At 36.3% G+C, this 19,901-nt stretch overlaps 1 protein-coding gene across 9 annotated transcripts in view; it reads left to right on the forward strand.

Annotated features, from left to right (window-relative positions):
• The window catches only part of LOC132151655 (forkhead box protein P1-B-like), a 158,910-nt gene that overhangs the window by 69,016 nt on the left and 69,993 nt on the right, over positions 1 to 19,901 (forward strand). The window lies entirely within an intron of this gene.

Here is a 19,901-nt window from a genome sequence, read left to right on the forward strand (position 1 = left end):
TTATTATTAATTGTTATTTAATCAGGCAAGTCACTGAAGAATGGATTTGTATTTACAACAACAGCCTGGCAGGAGAATATAAATCTCCTAGTGGACATACAGACATACATATCATTATAAACATACAATATATCCCAACATTACATGAAAAAAGTAACCAGAACCCCATACCATTATTAAGAAATACAAAATCAAGTGCTTTAGCTTGTAGTGACATTGAGGGTCCCTTTTTTTGCACGTAGTAGTGCAAGATTAATATTTTTGTCCATATTTCCTCTATAGAAAGTCTGTACATTTGCGATGTGTTTATCTGGTAATTTACAGTAAAAAATGTCAAGCTAAATTTATTAGAAACTAATAGCCAAATACCTCAAATATTGATTTCATGGGGTTTTTAAGTATCAAATATCACATGACCCTGTGTAAAAAGATTACAGGAAATAAAAAAGCTCAAATCTCATTCTGTTAGTCCAGAATGAACAAGTCTGACCCATCTTCCTCCAGCAAACCCAGTTATGTTCATCACAGTCCTCTCGTGCCATCACTCCTGCCAGTAATAACCACTTCATAGGTGCGCAGCAGTGATGTGGCCTCTATTCCGAAGAGAAATGGTGCTGGCCGCTGACTGCTTGTGTACCATTTGGAGAAATGATATTCCCTGTCAGTGCCGTGATGTCTTCCCATAAATATCAGTGATGGCACCTTGCGTTCTAGGAATGACACCCTCCATAAATAGTTCCCCTTTGCACACTGTACACATAAATCCTTCATCCTACCCCCCTTTCCTTTTTTCTTCCGTATGAAAGGAAGGAGGGGAAGGAAAAGATGATGTATTATTTACATGGACAATAAAGAAACAAATGTTTTGCAGCATGGAAGAATGCAGAGAGCAATTCCCTTCACAGTGGTGGGCATGCGACCGTGAGACGCTCTGAGCGTCAGTGAGCTGTTGTTATTTGCTTGTTTACAACCTCTGACATGATGTAATGGGAAGGGCCGTGAAAGCACTAGCTAGCAAATGGCACAGAAAATAAGACAAGGCCTTTGTCTGCACACACTCACTGTCTGTTTCTCGTTTTTTTTCTTTACTTTTTTTTTTACCCACTGTACTCTCAGATATGTTGTGCTTTTTGACTACAGAGATGTGAACTCTGATTATAAGTCACTGTTTTTTACATTAGTATCTCTTAGAGGTAAGCAGAGAGGGACCGAGGAAAATATCATGTCCAGTTGTGAAATGCAAAAGTGAAATCTTGCAGAAAGAGATATAAGCATTTTCTACTTGATTTAATGTTCGTTGTGAGCCGGGATAGACAGAGACACCGCGGTCAAAGAGCTTTGCGTGGCTTCTGAACAGATGTGTAGAGAGAACACAAGAGCAAGTGTGTAATCGTTTGAATGAAAACAAGGTTTGGGTGACTGTATTGTAAATAGGAATTGGAGAATGAGGCATCCTTCAGTAGTCCTTATTTTCAGATTGTAAACCACTAAACCATTACTATGTCAAGATTTTGATAGACAGTTTATTACTTGTTAGGCTTTTATCTGTTTGGCTTTTTTTTGTGGGTGAAAGGATTGTCCAAAATACACTGTAATGATCATAATAATAATAAGTAAATACAATAAAAAAATAAACAATAAAAAAATATGAAATGTATTAATTAAAAAAAAAAAAAAAATATATATATATATATATATATATATATATATATATATACAAATTTTATATATATATATAACAAATTATTTTTTATTACAATATAATTTTATATTATTTATTTTTTAAACCCCTAGTGAACAGAACAACTTAACATTCTTTTGCCTTGTGACTATTTTCTATGTTTGGTATCTTTTATTTTTGTCTCTAGCTCTTGCTTGCATACTTTGCACAGAAAGCAAGACCATGTACGCAAAATGCAAATATTGTCTTCCTGCTGTTGTTTTTTTTTTTTTTTTAAACCTTTAGAATGTGATCATGTGATTCTGTTTGTGTGAATCTGCTCGTCATGTGTGTTATCGGGGGTTGGAAAGGGTTTGTGGGTAATTTCCCTAATGTCTTCTTCTATCAACAGAATTTCCTGTAATATAAGACCTCTTAGTGAAGTGCTCATATTGTATTTGACTGTAATTGATCTTCATAAATGCTTGTTGTGGTATGATAAACACGTCTGTTATCTTAAGATCTTACAGCACAATAATTCAATTAGCAAGAGTGATTATGAAAAACAGCGCTAGTAGATAATCTTATAATTGCAATATTAATGCAGTGGTTTTGTACACAAGCAGTCTGTTCAGCTCTCCGGATGACATATTTGATCCGAAAGCAAGAATGTGACATTTTTCAAGGATCAGAGCATGTGTAAAATTATGAGAGTATGATTAATTTTTCAATTTCTCTCTGCGGATATCTAATAATTGTGCTCACAGATAGCCAAAGGCTGTTATTAAACATTAAAATGCAAGGGGAAAAAAGAGAAGAAGAAAAAGAAGCCACAAACAAAAAGAAGGAAAGTTATGACTTATTTTTCTCTGTAGATCATAAAAGGAAAATATTTGAAAAATATTCTCGCTGCTCTTGTCCATACAATGAAACAGGAGCTGTCAACATCCCAAAAATGGCATCTACAATTGGTTTGATGTACTAGAAGTGATTCCTTTAAGAGCAAATTGTTGTTTTTTTTCTCTTTACATTATGTGTGGGTGCTTGATTGTATTTGAGATGATAAAAAGACTCTTCCTCTCCACCTGTCTTTCATCATCATTCTCTCGATCTCTCTATCTTCCCTAAATCCCCAGCCCCACCCCCTCCTGCTTAACCGTCTTCATCACTTTGCTCTTTCCTCTTAATATCATCTTCATCTTAGATTGCCATGGCACAGAGGAGATGCGCTTGTTGATCAAATTTGGCTCTCGTAACGCTCAGCGATTCGCTTGGCTGAATTGCATGCGATGTGCGCTGAATGCTGAGGACGAGTGCCGCGGTAGTGCAGTGATTGTTTGATTCAGCCTGTCACGGGACAGCATAACAGCATCAGTTAAAACTGATGGAGTAGCTTGCTCTACTCCTCCACAGCAGGCCACAGTGGGGGCAACATGTGTTTGAATGTGCCCTAGCCCCCTCAGAAAGTGGGTTATATCGAGGGAGAGGTGTGTGAATGTGAGTGGATTTCACTCCAATACTATTTATTTTGAATGTCACCCAATAATGAAAATACTGTCACTGTTTATTCACACTCATGTCCTTATAAACCCCTACAAAGAACAATAAGTACCATTTTTAGTGCTATAACTGTTTCCACACTGGGATTAGAGAGAGACAGTTAAACATGACATGATTTCTGTAGAATACCAACTGTCACAATTAGTGTGTTTTTCTCACCGTATGGCTTTAAAAGACTTTGAATATAGCTCACAAGTCATGTGGTTCGAGTTGAAGATGCTAAAGATCTCATTTTAGGACCCACCGAAGTCAGAATGTCATAAAGATTTGAAAATTCCATGAAAGTATATAATGACAACATCATTTTTGGATAAACTACACGGTCTCAATAATATAAGGAATTTCTTCTAAAGACAAGCTTCCTCAAGGTGGTCTTATTGACTGGTCTTAATCTTGATAAGCGGTACTTTAGTTAGTGTTAACCAAATGCTCTTTTGCTGGTTTCTCCCTCATTAATCAGCTGCTGATAAAGCCATGTTTGGATTTGCCAAAAAAGAAAAAAATGTACTATAAATTAGTTCTTTATCTTCTTAATAAAATCAAAGCAGACATTTGGAATGGTTGAGGTTATTTATAGGCCATTGGGGAGATAGACAGACACTCTTGAGACGAGAGAGAAGTCAAAGGGAAAAGTTCTGGACAGGGTGGCTGGAACTGAAAATGGTGTCCAAGGGAAATATCTCTTTTTTTTACGCTCTTGCTGCATCTTTCACTCCCTGTTTCTTTATAATTTACACCCACACTCACCAAAAGATGAAAATTCTGTCACCATTTACTTGTGTCATTTCAGTACTGTATGACTCACTTTCTTCTGTGAAACACGAAATGTCTCAGTGTTGTTTTCGTCCATATAATGTTGTTTTGACACCAGTGTTCTTCAAAATGTCTTTTGTGTTCTGCCTAAGAAGAAAAGTAAGCTCCAGATTGTACATTTAAACTGACCCTTTGTATTGTTAAGGAACATTTAGCACTTTTGAAGTTTAGTTCAAGACTTAAGCAGCACAGTAAAATGTGAGTAAATGAGAGGCTCCATGTATCCCACAATCCTGAGCTCTTAAGCACACCTCAGTATACCGTTCCTTTTAAGCATTTCAACTCAGGCAATCTATAAACGGAGGGAAGAAAGTCAGTTTCCACAGAGTGTGGATGTGTCTTCTGTTACTGAAGCCAGAAACACACACACACAACAGCACATATTTCAACCAGATGTTGAAGTTAGGAGGCGCACTGGATCCCGCAATCAAAATAATTATCTTTACAGCCCAATGTTTATAAAGTGTTTATGTGACACTAAGCATTGGGTCTCTCTGAAGGAGCCATCATGTGTTAAACACGTTAAATCGCTTGTCAGTCTCCAAACACCTTTACACTGTCTAGCCTTAATTATTTATTGTTATTTGAAGAAAAACTTTTATTACACAGCAAACAATTTACAATGCCATTTTCCACATCCGTGGTCGTACCAGATTTTGCTGTATAAATAATTGTTAGACTTTTTTTTTTTTTTTAGGAGAGTAGAAGAGACTAGAGCCCCTTTCACACTGCCATTCCGGCAAATACACGGGTAAAGTGTTCTGGCAATTGTTCCCGGGTGACTAGATTTTGCACTTTCACACTGCCAGTGATTACCCAGGATATGTGCGTGCTTTCACACACAACCCGTAAAGATCCCGTAACGACACGTGACATCAGGGCGTGACGTGTAATGTACGAGTCGAAAACGTTAGGCACGTTATACTTTCAATGAAGCAAGCGAACGTCAGCACGGAAAGTGAGGAACTAACTGATCTCTGCTTCATTACAGTTTGCACATATTTTTTCGTCGCGAACGTTGATCTTACTTAAAACAGCCGCGCGTCATCACTTCGACACGGCATTAGATCTGGCTTTTGTTCACACAGCGCTCGTCCCGGGTTGAACCTGGCAATGTTACTAGGTCCCCGACCTGGGTTCAGTGCCGGAATTAATCCCGGGATGTGTTTGCTATCACACAGAAAGCGACCCGGCAATGTTCCGGCAATTTGCCGGATCCGACGTGCAGTGTGAAAGGGGCTCAAGAAAAGTGAGGAGGAAGGGATGATGTGAGCCAGATTAAAATTTGTATTGTCTGCATGAGCACCGCTGCAGTACATTTACCATTAAGCCACAGCTTCAACATTTCTTCAATATTCCTAATGCACAAATTTCAATTAAATGGTCTTTTGTACATTTTTACATGTATAATTTTTCTCCACCTTTTTTTTCATTTTTTCATCGAATCATCTCACTTTTTAAAGACCTTCTCTCGTCTGTTAATGAACACACACATTTTTTGAGCAGAAAACCCAAAGAACTTCATATTTCACACCAGCAATGAAACCGTACTGCTCTTTTCACAGCCACCAAGATGATGCACAATATAAGAGCTTGTCGTAATAAAGTCAATTAATTGGTGCCTGTGGCTATAACGTGGACATTGTGTATAGATGGAGATATTTAATTTAGGCCAACAGTCCCTGTGTTTGTTCCATGGGGATCAAGGGACAGTGGTGAGTCCCGAATGAATCAAGCAGTAAATGAGAAGCAGAAAAATAGGTAATTATGTTAATCTCACAAATGAATGAGATGCTGACCTATCGCATTAATTGATTTTATGCGCCTGAATTGTATTTATCTCTTTTTTTTTTTTTCATTAACATTTCTGATGTAATTAAAGAGGTTTTATTTTGAAGGAAATTAGCCCTGGATGCTGGCAACCATTAAAGGAAGAGAGTCACTTTTATGCTACGTTAATGAGACAGCGGCGTGTTAGCGGCGTTTTAGCTGTGCTACGCTTGCCAGCACAAAGACCTTAAAGCTTAAATACCGCTATTCTTTAAACTTTAATCACCGTGTTGGCTTGCCAGATACTCTGCCAGAGCGCATCCATGTGTCCCTTCGTGCGCACCCTGTGTGCACTTACACCCTTTCCAGTTTCTCATTTTTGCACCTAATCAGCAAAAAATTAAACTGGTTGTGGGCTTTGCTCCATATTAAATGGGTGATTATTGGTAATAAATACTTTTTTTAACACTCACTTATTACATAGGCAGTTTTCTTGCTCAGTTAATGAGTGTAATTTGATTTGCTTGAGAGATTACAGTCCTCTCAGAATTAATGCGGCAATCCCGTCCCCTGGATTTAAAGACATCTCAGATTCTTCACAGCTTCTGTGAAGCTTCATCTCTCCCATACAGTAGCAGCTAATGGAGTTGAACAGCAGATTGTCACTTCACTATATAGCCCATGTGCCCTTGGTTCCTGCCGAGCTCCACTGTTGTGTAAGTTTTAAATGGGTTTACCAAACTGATTCAAGTAGATGCTTCGCTGTTTTAAGGTTTTAGGGAAATCTATGAGCTGAGCAAGCATGTAGACCAAATGAGGGTGTGAAGCTTGGTGTTAATTGCGCACAATCAAACCACAAACACTACTTAAATTCCTCAGAGGGTGGCACAAATTTCTTTCTTAATCTGGCAGTTTCATATTTTATCTCACGTCTGCTATATCGCTTTCGGTCTGCTGCAAAACTCGCCTTCAGCTAACGCTGATGGAGTATTGATGTTGACCTGATGCTGACAAGCTTTTTGTCAATTTTCTGATGCCTCAATGTTTCTCTACGTAAGTATGGCCGAGACACTTCCAGTAATGCCACTGAAAACATACAGAAAGATTGAAAGAGTCATTGTTGTTAAAGATTCTCTTGCTCAGAAGTATTAACCAACTTCCCAGGTGCGACCCCTATAGTTTCTGAAACAATCTCAACATTGTCTCGAACTGTGCTTTGATTTGCTAGATACTAATGTCTGAATTAGTAGTAAAAGATTTGAAAGTGCAGTCGTCTGACCAGTTGTCTTTGAAAGAAATGTATAATTATATTTAGCAAGGATACATTGAAAAGTGACTGTAAAGAAGACTGTAAAGACATTTACACTGTAACTAAAGAATTCCGTTATAAAATACATTTTTGACATTTATCAGTGTCATGAGAAAAATTTATCATGGTTTCCACAAAAATAATAAGCACCAGTTTTCAACAGTGATGATAATAATAAGAAATGTTTCTTGAGCAGCAAATTAGCATAAAAGAAGGATTTCTGAAGGATTTTATGATACTGAAGACTAGAGTAATGATGCTGAAAATTCAGCTTTGCCATCACAAGAATAAATGACATTTGAAAATATGTTGAAATATGAAATAGTTCTTATTGTAATATTTTATTTTATTGTCATAATATTTCACAATATTAGACTTTTACTCTATTTTTGACCAGATGAATGGAGCCTTGGTGCGCATACCATATTTATACAAAACCTTTAAAGAAATCTTTCCAATCCCAAACAGTGCAGATGAAATATAAACATTTCTCATCAAATTGCTTTTAGAGAAAATTGGCTTAGCTATGCATATTCATGTTAATTTCATAATTCAGTGTTTACCGTTTCAACAATGTGTCATTTGCATATTTTTTTATTAGTCCATAATATTTTTTTGAGAAACACATGAGACAAAATTGCCTCTTGACTAAAATATAACCGTGAACACCAGGTACCCCCCCCCCCCCCCAAAAAAAATCCCTGAATAACACAAAAAAATTAAATAATAAAATAATATTTCTTTCATCTGAAAAATACCTCTTTTTATTGTGATTCCTTACTTTTTTTAGACAATGCGGCAGTCCATCCCAATGCAGTAGATGCCTTCAGCATCTCTTTTTTTTGTTACGTCAGACAATCTCATTCATTTCCCTCTCTCAGTCTCTTTGGGATAACATTACCCAAGTTGGAATGACTTGAGTCGAGTCTGTAATTCCCATGAAGCTGCTCTCTCTCTCAGCAACTCAATCCCAGACCGTGGCTAATCGCACAGTGATATATCAAGAGCTTTCTCTCCGGGTTCACTGCCTAATGACACCAGGAGCTGACCCTTTGTGTCTTCTTCAACCAAGAGCAGCACACAAACACACACACACACACATTGATAAAGCTGTCTTCAGGTGAGATAAGTCTATGAAAGCAATACCACAGAGACTATGCAGAGGGGCTTGTGAATGATTGTTCCTGTGTGTATCTTTGTCGGTTACAGAAATCAGGCTTTTGGACAGATAAGTCATGTGAACTGTGTGCTTAGGTGTTTATACTTGACTTTTAGTTGGACATCCAGTAGGAAATTATAAAGAATGAACCCTGTGATTCATTTTAGAAGGAAATTTGTGTAATTCAAATTTAATTATTTTATTTATTTATTTATTTTTTTGCTTTAAAGAAAGTGTATTCATTTTTTCTGAATAGTGCATCAATGTTGGATCAACTTCTATGCCTAGGGAATTAACTGGATTGTGAAAAGTGACCTGTAAAAGATAAAAAGATAAATATTTGTTTCCTTCTTTTCAAAAAAGAAAAAAAACAACAACCAGTCAATCACAATAGGATTTGATTCAATTTTGAATTAGTTGATTTTTGTCTTTCTGTACACCTCAAGCTGGTTTGAAATCTGGCCAACTAGTCCATGCTTGTAAGTATACTGAAATATGAGAAATATGACTATTTTACTTCAAATTAGGCAATGCATTTACATGCAGAATCCCTTTATTAGATATATTTGCAGATTTTTCTAACAGCAACCCACTACTTTCACTTTGACTTGCTACTGTAATGACAGAGAAAAGACCATCCTTAATATAAACCCAGTTTTGAATCAAGACAAAATCAATGTTTGAATATCTAATACTAATTTGAGTCAGCCATTGCTGTGTTTGCCAGCATCTCCCACACCCTCTTATTTTTTGTCTCTCACCATACAATCTGATGCAACATCTTGAGCATAAATGCAATAACAGAAAAGAATAGGTTCCTATATTCCAGATTCCCTCTGAATCCCCAGTGCTGTTGGCATGTTCTGACCGTATTCAATGTTGACAAATGGATTACCAGAGAAAGCAGTGGCAGGTTTAAAAAAAAAATGTAACTTCAGGTTGCTTCTCAAGTTTCCTCGAATCACTCTTCTCAGCCTTCCCAGCAGGGTTGTTATAGTTGACTAAAGCTAAAACTGTAAAAAATTAATTCTCATTAAGTGAAACCACACTTCCCACACTTGGAAATGTTAGTGAGTCTTATAACTGTGAAATAAATAAATGTTTTTCTCTAGAACTTTCAAGTTATTCTTCGCTTAATTGTTTAATTGGTTCTTTGCAAATATTTTTAAATTAATCTGAATTCTTTTTTTTTTATATATATATATATAGATTTAGTCTGACAATAGTAAAATTGAGACTGGATATGGTAATGAAAAGACCAGACTCAATTCAATCTGTTGTTCCATCTTCTATGGTTTCGGGAAGGTTTTTTTTTTTTTCTAGAATGTTGTAAGGATGTAATTTTGATGTTTAGTCAAATTTTCTTTCATACCAAATGAAATAACCCATCTACCCTGAGTGAAATCCATCTGCTATGAGTTAGCACACATTGAGCTGCAAGTTTGAATTTAGCGTGCATCATATACTGTTCTGCCCATCATTCCCTGCCCTCTCTTTATGCCTTAATCAATGGTGGCAGTGCTACACAGACGAGACTCCTCACTAAGACAGTGGCATCATCATTTTTTGCATTCAGCCAAAAACACTGACAACTCTAGAACCTTACCGCACTCTTAACTGCGTATACTTTTGTATGAAAGGTTCCCCACGCCTCTCATTTCTTTCTAATATTTCTCTACTTGTGTTTAATTCGTCTATTCTTATGAGTCATTTAGTTCTTTAATTACCGTCAGCAGCAGATGCACAATGGCGTATTAATGTGAGTGGGTGTTAAGGCCACTCCATCACCATGAGCCTGTGAAGTCTAAAGGCATAATTGACGTGGAATAAAGCTCAGAGACAGGGAGGCGATATTTTGCAGATGGCTTTTCTTGTATACTAGAATGATGTTTATGCGTTTACATCACACTAAAGGGGCTATAAACACAATCATAATTCAATAACTGTCCTGATAGAGGAAATCTAGCTTTGGGTGCTGGATCGATGTGTGTATTAAATGATGATGGGAATTGAAATGAAATGATAGGGAGTGTGTGTGCTTGTATGCAACAGTTTCACCCAAAAACCACTTGGTAAATGAGGTCAATGAGTGAATTATGCTATTTTACAGTTGGACCATGTGTTGGTACTCTATCAGTTATTGGCTGATACTAAATTCCTCCCCAATTTATCTATATAATCTATATAATTTTATTGATAAAAATGCAATGGTAAGAATCAGTACAGTAAGTTCCCTTACTTAAACAGTGGAATACTCTTAATAGATTTAATGGGACATTTTAAGAAATTTTAAAGCAAAGTACTGTTAAATATATATGCAGTCTTTGTAAGTAAAAATGAACAGTCGTCTTATAATTAACCCTTTGGAGTCGATTAACGCGTACTGTATACGAGTTATGAGGCATTTTCTCCTGATAATTTTCTCCCGAAAATAACTTAAATTACACTTTCAGTTTTGATCGTACAAATAAAAGTAATACATCAATCGAATCTGTAAAGGGTCTACTTTTTATTTGTATACAGACATAATAACAACAAAACTTTGTGCATTTATAAAATAAAGATAACAAACAAGGTGTGCTGTCTGCAGCCTTTGTCTGCGCTGATCTTCATAAAAATACCCTTAGACCTCAGAGGGTTAACATTGAAAACCCAGCACTGTTATTCACACAATTCCCTGCATGGGACTTTACATTTACTGGTACTGTGATTCTTTTTTGTAGTTTTATGGATCCTAGTAGCCCTTTGCAGTCACCTAAGTGTTTCTGGACCCCAGTTTTAAAAAAAACCTGATTCAGACAACCCATCAACTAGTCTCTTTTTAAAAAAAATTTCATTTTGGACATCCCTGCTTTTGTATACGTGTCTTCATTTAAGCCAGAGAGAAAAAAATCCAGCATTCACGCACAGATCTCAGCATGCATCACCTTGTGTGTGTTTGTGTATGTCTCTGTATGTCCGGCTCTATGAATGGAGCCCCTCTCTTGCCATCTGTTGTTAAGCTGCTCCTGAGGCAGAGCTTCGGAATGCAAACAAACTGCAAACTGAGGCTGTCAGAGCCGCATAGCTGAGACGACCCCCGGGCTCTGGGTCACACATCCGTACCAGGCTCCACACTGCGCCCTGTTTACTCTCCCTATACCTCCTTCTTCATCATCTCTCTCTATTTTTTTTCTCCCCATTGCTCTCATCCATCAACAGTCATGCACCCCCACCTCCTGCCATGCATATGGAAACAAATGCACAAACACACACATGCAAACACTCACCCTTCATACTTTCATGCACAAAACAATAGTCAACTCCAAACATTACTTGTCAATGAGGAAAACTGGTTACAACATCTTTTTTTTGTTTAAATTGAAAGACAATGCTTATCTACTGCAATCATTCACTGAGACTTACACGGTTCGAGCACAGCAATTTGAAATGTTTAGTGTTGTCATTAATATTAATAGATTGGTTGAAAAGTGCAGCCATGGGAGGGAGTAGTAATGGTTTGAAGTGGGTATATAACATTGATTTATTTATGTATTCTACATGAATTAGTTTAGAAATCTAAACAGTGAGCTTGTTTCCAAGAGGCTGTGATTCTACGAGCGCCTGTTTTCCATGTGAAGAGGCTTTTTGGAAATTGCATCAATTAGATACTTAACAGGAAGCTGACCGGCTCTCTTTTGCATTGCAGATAAATGTCCAATCTAGAAAATGAACAAAAGGAGGCAGAATTAGCAAGAGAAAGAGAATCTCAATTAATATAAACAGTCCTGATCTTCAGTACTTACATTCTCATGCCAGTGAAGGAGCATTCCCAAATCATATGAATTTTAATTAGGTGACATTGACAGAGGATGGAGACTAACACTGTTATACTTTTTAATGTAGTATTAGTTAGGAAATTAAAGGATTTGTTCTCCCACATGGATAACTACAAAGTGTAATTAAAAGATGCATATTGTGTTTTCTCAGTGCCATTTTATAACAAATTTATAAATTATTTCAATGTTATTTATTTATTTTATAATGTTAGTCTAAGGCCTGTTATTGCATTTAATTTATGCCTCTAAAAACACTATATAAAAATCAATCACCATTTGCATTATTGTTTTTTCAGTTAATACTAAATTAATACTTTTATTCAACAAGGATTCATTAAATAGTTTAAAAGTGACTGTAAAGACAAATATTTCTTTTTCAAATTCTTTTGAACTTTCTGTTCTTAAAAGAAGCCTGAAAAAATAAAAATAAATAATGGAATAATATTTCACAATATTACTGTTTTTACTATATTTTAGATTAATTAAATGCAGCCCTGGTGAGTATAAGAGACTTTCAAAATCATTAAAATTACCATAACATTTTTAACAGTAGAAAATATCCTTATGTGTTGCACAGAAAAAAAGTGATAAAAGTGTCTAATGACGTCCTGAGTGAAGATTAAAGAGATTTTTTTTTTTTTTTGGTTAGTTGGTTGTACTGTTTCTTTAAGGATTACTCTCACAGTCTACTTTATAATTTTGATCTAGAAGGAGATGGATTGAGACTGAATAAAAATAAGCGATTGGGAAAGCAGGAGTGGTGTAGCCAGATGTAATTTCCCTTAAACTTTCCCATAAAACCTTGACAACTTTTAAACCTTCCAAGGAAGCCCTTAGGACCATCCTGCCAAAAAAAGTCAATCTAATACCTGTGACATTTAAGAAAAAGCCTTCCAGCTCTGTGGAGAACAAGAAGATGTGTTTAGTCCATGACAGTGCTATAACTTATTAGCAGTCTTTTCTGTGGGTCATGTCTGGGGACCCCAATGTAAACAGCCCTTTCTACTTCACAATGGCTGCCGGGATAGAGTTTCACCTGTACGCACATCTCCCACCAATTAAAGGCTAGATTAATCCGAGCCATTTCACATTCAAGGTCTTTCGCTGGCATGATGAGGGCACGATGGTGAATGGGACGACAGATAGAGGAGCTGCTTTAGAAGACCCTGCACAAATAAGCACCATCTCATTTCTCATCGTCAGGCATCCCTTCAGATGCACACAAAACCAGACCCTCAGAAGTGAACATGAGCTATTGTCTTTACATCTGTCATCTGTACATTTACTGTCTCTTCCCATTTTTTATTGCACTGGACTACACTATATTTTTCACCAGCATTTAACAAGTAATTTTATTTAAAATATTATTTGTTATTTTGACAATCTCTGAGGTTAACAGTCACTTTGACCAGTTAGTTGCAGGGGTCTCCAACCTTTTTGTGAGTGAGGGCTCCCTGATGGGATATAACAGTCTCATGGGCTACTAAGAATACCATATAATTTCAAGTTAAACTGTTGTGAAGGTCTTTCAGTTTTAGTTTCAGCGTGTATTTGATGGTATTTTTTCTCAAATGAAACTGCATAAAGCTGGTGACAGTGACTCTCAGAGCAGCTCTGAAGATGAAGTGCATGTGTTCATGTCCTCATATATTGAGACGCAGACGCTGAAAACACTGCGAGTCAAGTGTGTTTGAGTTTTATGTATCAGATGAAACTACTCCATGCATTCACACAGACACACAGAACATGCTGACTTATTAGCGATATGCACTGACTGGTTGCTGTAACATTTATTTCTGTAATAGGATGTTAGATTAATCCATAACAAGTAAAAATGTCCAGAGCTTATCATCATTATTAGCAAAAAATTTTATCGTAGTCTCTATATGATGTCATTTATTGCCCCACGGTAATTTAGGCTATTTATTGAATATGCTCCATGTGGGCTACCAGGTGCCCACAGGCACCACGTTGGTGACCACTGCTCTAAAGTTAGGCAATGAAACTATCTGAGAAAGGCAGTTTCTGTCTCACTCATACACTATGCTATTAAATGTTACAATTCTGCTGGTGTTACCAAGCCAAGATTAAATATGCTGACTTTTTCTGCATTTTTTTGTGATTTTTCATAAATCTGAAAAATGCAACACTTCATTGAACACGTTGACTTTTCTATTTAGCAGGTCATGTTGCTACTACATGGGGTGGAACCTGCCATTAAAAAGCTTGTTGCAGCTGCATTTAAACACTATTACAATTATGAAACATAAAGCAATTTGTAAAATAGCATAAATGTGAACAAATGTAATTTATTAATTTTTTTATATCTAGATTTTTTTATTATCATTAGATTTTTTTATAACATATGACAAATTATGTTACTTTTTGTAAGTTTGGAGGTTTTTTTGTTGTTGTTGTTGTTCTAGCATACATAAACCACTGGAGATGAAAATTGTTTTTATAGAATTTTTTTTTCATATATTGTTGCATAATTATATCAATATATATACAATATTTATTAAAAAAAATAATTCTTGATTGTTTCTGTGTTTTTTCCACACTCTTAGAAAAAAAGGTAAAGTTTTTGTTCCATTTTGTACAATTTTATTATATTTTAAGACTTGATATTTTATGCAATGTTGCTTCAAAGTTTTTTTTTTTATATTTCAGCTGGAAAACCAGTACCTTTTTTTTTTTTTTTTTTTTTTTTGCAACATAAACCCTTGTGGCAACTTCCACATGTGAGTAGTCCCAGCCTCTCCTATTTAAACTGTCAATGACATGCAAGATCTTAGTCTATCCCTTTCCATTTCTTTCAGGGTAAAGTGTATCCACATATTGGGATTTGTGTGGTAATTGAAGCAGGGCTTATACAGCAGGAACCCCTAAAGCCTGTACATAATCCACACGTGCAAGTGACGCATAAAGACACACATGTCCTTTCGGTATCACTGGAATGTGTCCCTTGTACATGAGAACTGGTTTAGATATTATATGCTAAATTTGATTGCATCCCAGAAACAGATGCAGATGCAGAACGGTGCTGTGAGTGTAGGGGAGGACAACCAGAAAAAAATATTGTTGTCACTGTCAGCGATTACGCAGGGGGCCTTGTTGGGTTCTCAATGGTTGTTTTCTAATCACAAACACCTGGAGGGGTTATCGTGTGTGTTTATGTGTGCGTCGGCGGAGCCATGGCTTCAAATAATTCTAACAAGGAATTTTAATGAAGGACTCACAAGACATCAGATGTCCAGCGCTCAACGAGTCGCATTAGTCACTTTCAAGCAGTGTTATGGCGATAGAATTAAAAGGACTAGACAGCCACCGCTGACCTTTTCTTTTGCATTAAGTGATTTTAATGAACGTGTTTTCTTTTGTCCTATCCACTATCATCAATATGTATTTTGGCTGATTAGCATCAAGCGTTGCCCATAGCGAGGCACGTTTGTGCTCCTTCAGCAGCTCAGTCATCTGTTAGCATTATCTGTCTTTAAACCATTTTTGTATCCGTTCAGTTCCACCTAATACGTCTCTTGATTCGCTATTGTAGCGCCCAGACAGCATGTTGTTCTCCTCACTTTAAACGCGCCTTCAGATGCCTGGCCTGTCACCGTCTGGCAGTTTATCGTGCTTGTGTCTGGAGCTGCTTTTAGCCTAGTGCGTCTATCAAACCCCTGCTACCTTTGAATGCCAGATCAAAAGAAGATGAATTCCAGGCAAAGAGTTGGAAAGGGGGAGCGCAAGGGGGCTGTTTGTGCATGTGTGTGTGCAGGGAAACATCACAGTGACAGCTCACAATGGGCCGCTTTAGTGTGACGCTAACCCTCCGCCAGTCGCTAGCTTGTTAAACAACAAATAATTCCTTCACCCGGGGCCTGTGCTCACTTCGGAAATGGTGCCAAGTCCTCTCTCTTCTCATTAGTTTTGATCCTAACAAATCTTTGAATCATCCTTGCGCTGCACTTTTTCTTTAATTGCCTTTTTTCCCCGACATATTTGAAGAAGACGTATCTTTTAGCTAGCTGCATTAACAACCCGAAATGTGTTATTATTAAGCCACGTTTGTGAAGTCTTATTTGATATAGAAGATGTTCTCCTGAAAGCGTTCTTGACAGGAAGCTGTCTTGCGGTTAGCTTAGCCTAATGTTGTTTTTTTTTTAGACCTCCGTATCTCCTGAGTGATCATCTGGTTTGTTTGTTGACAGCCTTTCTGACGCAGTTAACAGCTGAAAGCAGCTCTTTGTACTTCATGTCCTCATCTTAGAGTGTCTCAATATCACATCCAGTTGACTCAAATATCCTTGTTCCAGCACTGGCTCAGAGCACAGCAAGTATTTTTCTGTCGTAAAAGTTTCTGTGTCAACAAAGCGCATGCAGCATCAATGTGCTCGTACAGTAATCTTTATCGTATGGAGCGTGTTTGACCTTCTGTCTGGCATAACCACCAGACCTGAGAGTGAGAGGGTGAGTCGTAGCAAAGTATTACAGGTTCTAAAAGAAGTTTGACTCATTTCAACACTTTTTCTCTTTGGTCACATAGGTCTCTGCAGAATGCTAAGAAAGTGCACCTGAAAGGAAATGCATAAATTAGTAAAATATACACATGGTTTCTTGGCATAAGATTTTTTTTTTTAAGAATTGATTAAAGATTTGACACACCTAAGACTGAAATCTTGTTTCCACTGGTTTGCTTTATGGATCGAAAACATTCAATAATATAAACATTTAAGTGTTTTATAGACACTTTATATGTGAAATGCATTTATTTAAATCACAATGAAATTATTCACTTGTATAAATACATAAATATGTACTTTTAAAAATATATAATTATATTTGATACTTTTATATCAGTATGTATGCAATGTCGAGCTATGGGGCATAATATTGATGTAAAATATAAGTGTAAGTGTGTGTGTGTGTGTGTATAAACATAGTTAATTGCATTAATAATAAACATTCTTTTAAATATTAATATAAAATGATTTTATATAATTACAAAAAGTATTATCAACTTAATGTTTTTCATACTGAACTTTTCAGAATTTGTGCTTAAAAAAATACATGAACACAAATTTACACTTGATAAATCCACCTGTCCCTGTTTTTATGTTCATGCACTGAATGTTTTTTTTTCACATTTCTGCCACTCACATAAAATGAAGAGTTTCTGTCCATTCATGGCACTGAAAGACTTTAGTGTCATATTCTCGTGTATATTTAATTAGGCTCCTATAAATATATTTTTCGGCTGCGTGAGGGCGCCTGGCCGGTCAGTGTGGGAGGGGGAGAGCATGACAATGGTGGTTTGATGAGAGAGAGACTTGGGGACTGTCCCTTTCATATTTAGGGGGCCTCAGGTCAGCATGGAAATATCACTCAGTTATTTATTTGATGAAGAGTTTTGAAGAGGTAGTGAAGTATTTTTTCCCCTGTGATATTACTGGAATTTAATCACAAAGATCTTGGAGGGCAGAGGAGCCACTGGTATGTTATCCATTGTTTGCGTGTGTTTTATTTTTTTTATTTTTTGAGATTCACTTTTAAACATCATATTTTAGTTTTAACTCTTTCTCTGTTACTACAAATAATCTACAAATGTTTCTTTTCTTTCTTTCTTTTTTTTTTTTTTTTTGCTGCTGCTGCATTCTTCATGAAACGCCCCCTTTGCATGAGAAATGAGTAATGGTGCCGAATCCTGTGCTTGACGTGTCACATACATGGGTCTTAAGTCGCTGGAGTTTATTTTTTGCAATAGCCAAAAAAACATTGTATGGGTCAAAATAATTGATTTTTCACTGGTTAATGAAAAATTAAAAGTTATATTCTCTGAAAATGCCATAATATTTCACAGTATTCATTGTTCACTATTCACTATACACTGTTTCATAAGTAAATTCATCTAATTTACGGATCTTCAGTATAACTTTACTATGAAGTCCAATTAGTTAACATGAACAATTACCAAAACATTTGCTACAGTATTTATTCATCTTTTTAAATGTTAGTTAATAAAAAAAAAAAACTTTTTATTGTTACTTCATATTAGCATTAGTATGAGTTAATGCTGAAATAAATATATGATCTAAGACTAATAAAATATAATATAAATAATATATATATATAGCCTGTTATTATATTCCCACAACTTCAGTGCATGAGAAGGTCACACACACTCACACACACACACAAACAGCTGGCTTGTCTAGCTCAGCGCCTCAGTTCTCATCTCCACAGCTTCTTTATTGAGTTCTTGGAGAGCAGGACCAGACAGTAACCCTTTACTCTCTAATACAGGCCCATCCTATTAATCACAAAAAAAAAAAAATTCATATCATATAATAGAGTCTGAACTCCACCCACCGAGAAGCCCAAGGGTTTTAGATGTTCCTGCGACTGTTTGTTGAATTGTAGGAGTTTGGTGTGATGAGTGTGGAAAGAATGAAGCGGGTTATTTACTCAGATGGTTCTCTGGTGTAGGTGTGAGTCTGCTCCTGCTGTTCTATGGGAACACACTGCTTGCTTTTCTTGGTATTGGTGCCCTTTTTTGCTCCACTGGAGAACTTTTTTCTTTTTTCCCAGTACCGCTGTTGCTTTTGTTTGCTCTGGATGGCATGTCTGATTATATATGGGGGGGGGAGTAGTCCAGCCAGTAAACATGTGGCTGCACTGTATTCTGTTTTCCACTCAGAGGACTGTGTCCTTTTACATATATTTTGAAGACTTTACTTCATGAATGGGGGAGGGAGGGGGAGAGAGAGACAAACTGATAAACCATAACAAAAAAGAGAGGGGTTGCTTTCCACATACCACACTGCCATATTACTCTCTCTGTGTAGTATGAAAATGCACTGTATTATGAACATATTTGGTATGGATAGTATAGCCAGATCATCTAATACAGCTGTCAAAACATACAGTATGCAACAGAGTATACTGTGCTGGGTACTGTATCTCACAATGCAATACACATTTCATGACCTTTTATTTCCAATGTGATAAATGAACCAGAAGCAATATCAGCTACACTTTAAGTTGTCTTTTTTTATTTTTTTTTATTATTCGATTAGTACTCAAGAGAAAAAGATATTTAAATTTAAGTATTTTATTATATTACTAAATGTCTAATTATATTAATGTATTATATAGCATGATATATTACTAATACATTTAGATTTAATTTAATTAATTATTTATAAATAAAACATTTATGAGCAGATTTTTGCCTAAGCAGGGGCATCGTTTACTGAGAAATATTTTGTTACATCTTTCTTTTAAATTGGTTTGTTTTGGCAACTGATGTTTGCACATTCAACTTTATATAACAAAACAAAATAAGTTTTTTTTTTTCTGAGCTGATAATTAAACCCAATTTGCTAAATTAAACATGCAACATGTACAGGAGCAGATGTTTAATGCATAATGTGAACTGTTAAGTTTCTTCAAATGAAAGAAGTATACACTATACAGTATTTTGCTGGAGTGTACATACAACGCACGAGGAGGATATAAATCAAAAGAGTATTTTAATTATCACGGGAGAAAAGGGTACATCCAACACAAATCTTCAACCATCAGCACAGAACATCAGGATACATAACATATTTAATCACGGACCAGGGGGAACTAAACAGACAGAGTATTTAAACACAAGGAAAGTAATCAGGGGAATGGAGAACAGGTGAGGATCAGTCAATTAACAAAACGAGGAACGTTTCCCGAAAATCGGGAAATGGGAAACACAAAAGGAACAGAAAGTCCATGATCGTATGCTATTATTATGTTCTGAACATATTCTTGTGTCCTCCC

The sequence above is a fragment of the Carassius carassius genome, chromosome 10, assembly GCF_963082965.1.
Source record: "Carassius carassius chromosome 10, fCarCar2.1, whole genome shotgun sequence".
In the NCBI taxonomy this organism is placed as follows: Eukaryota; Metazoa; Chordata; class Actinopteri; order Cypriniformes; family Cyprinidae; genus Carassius; species Carassius carassius.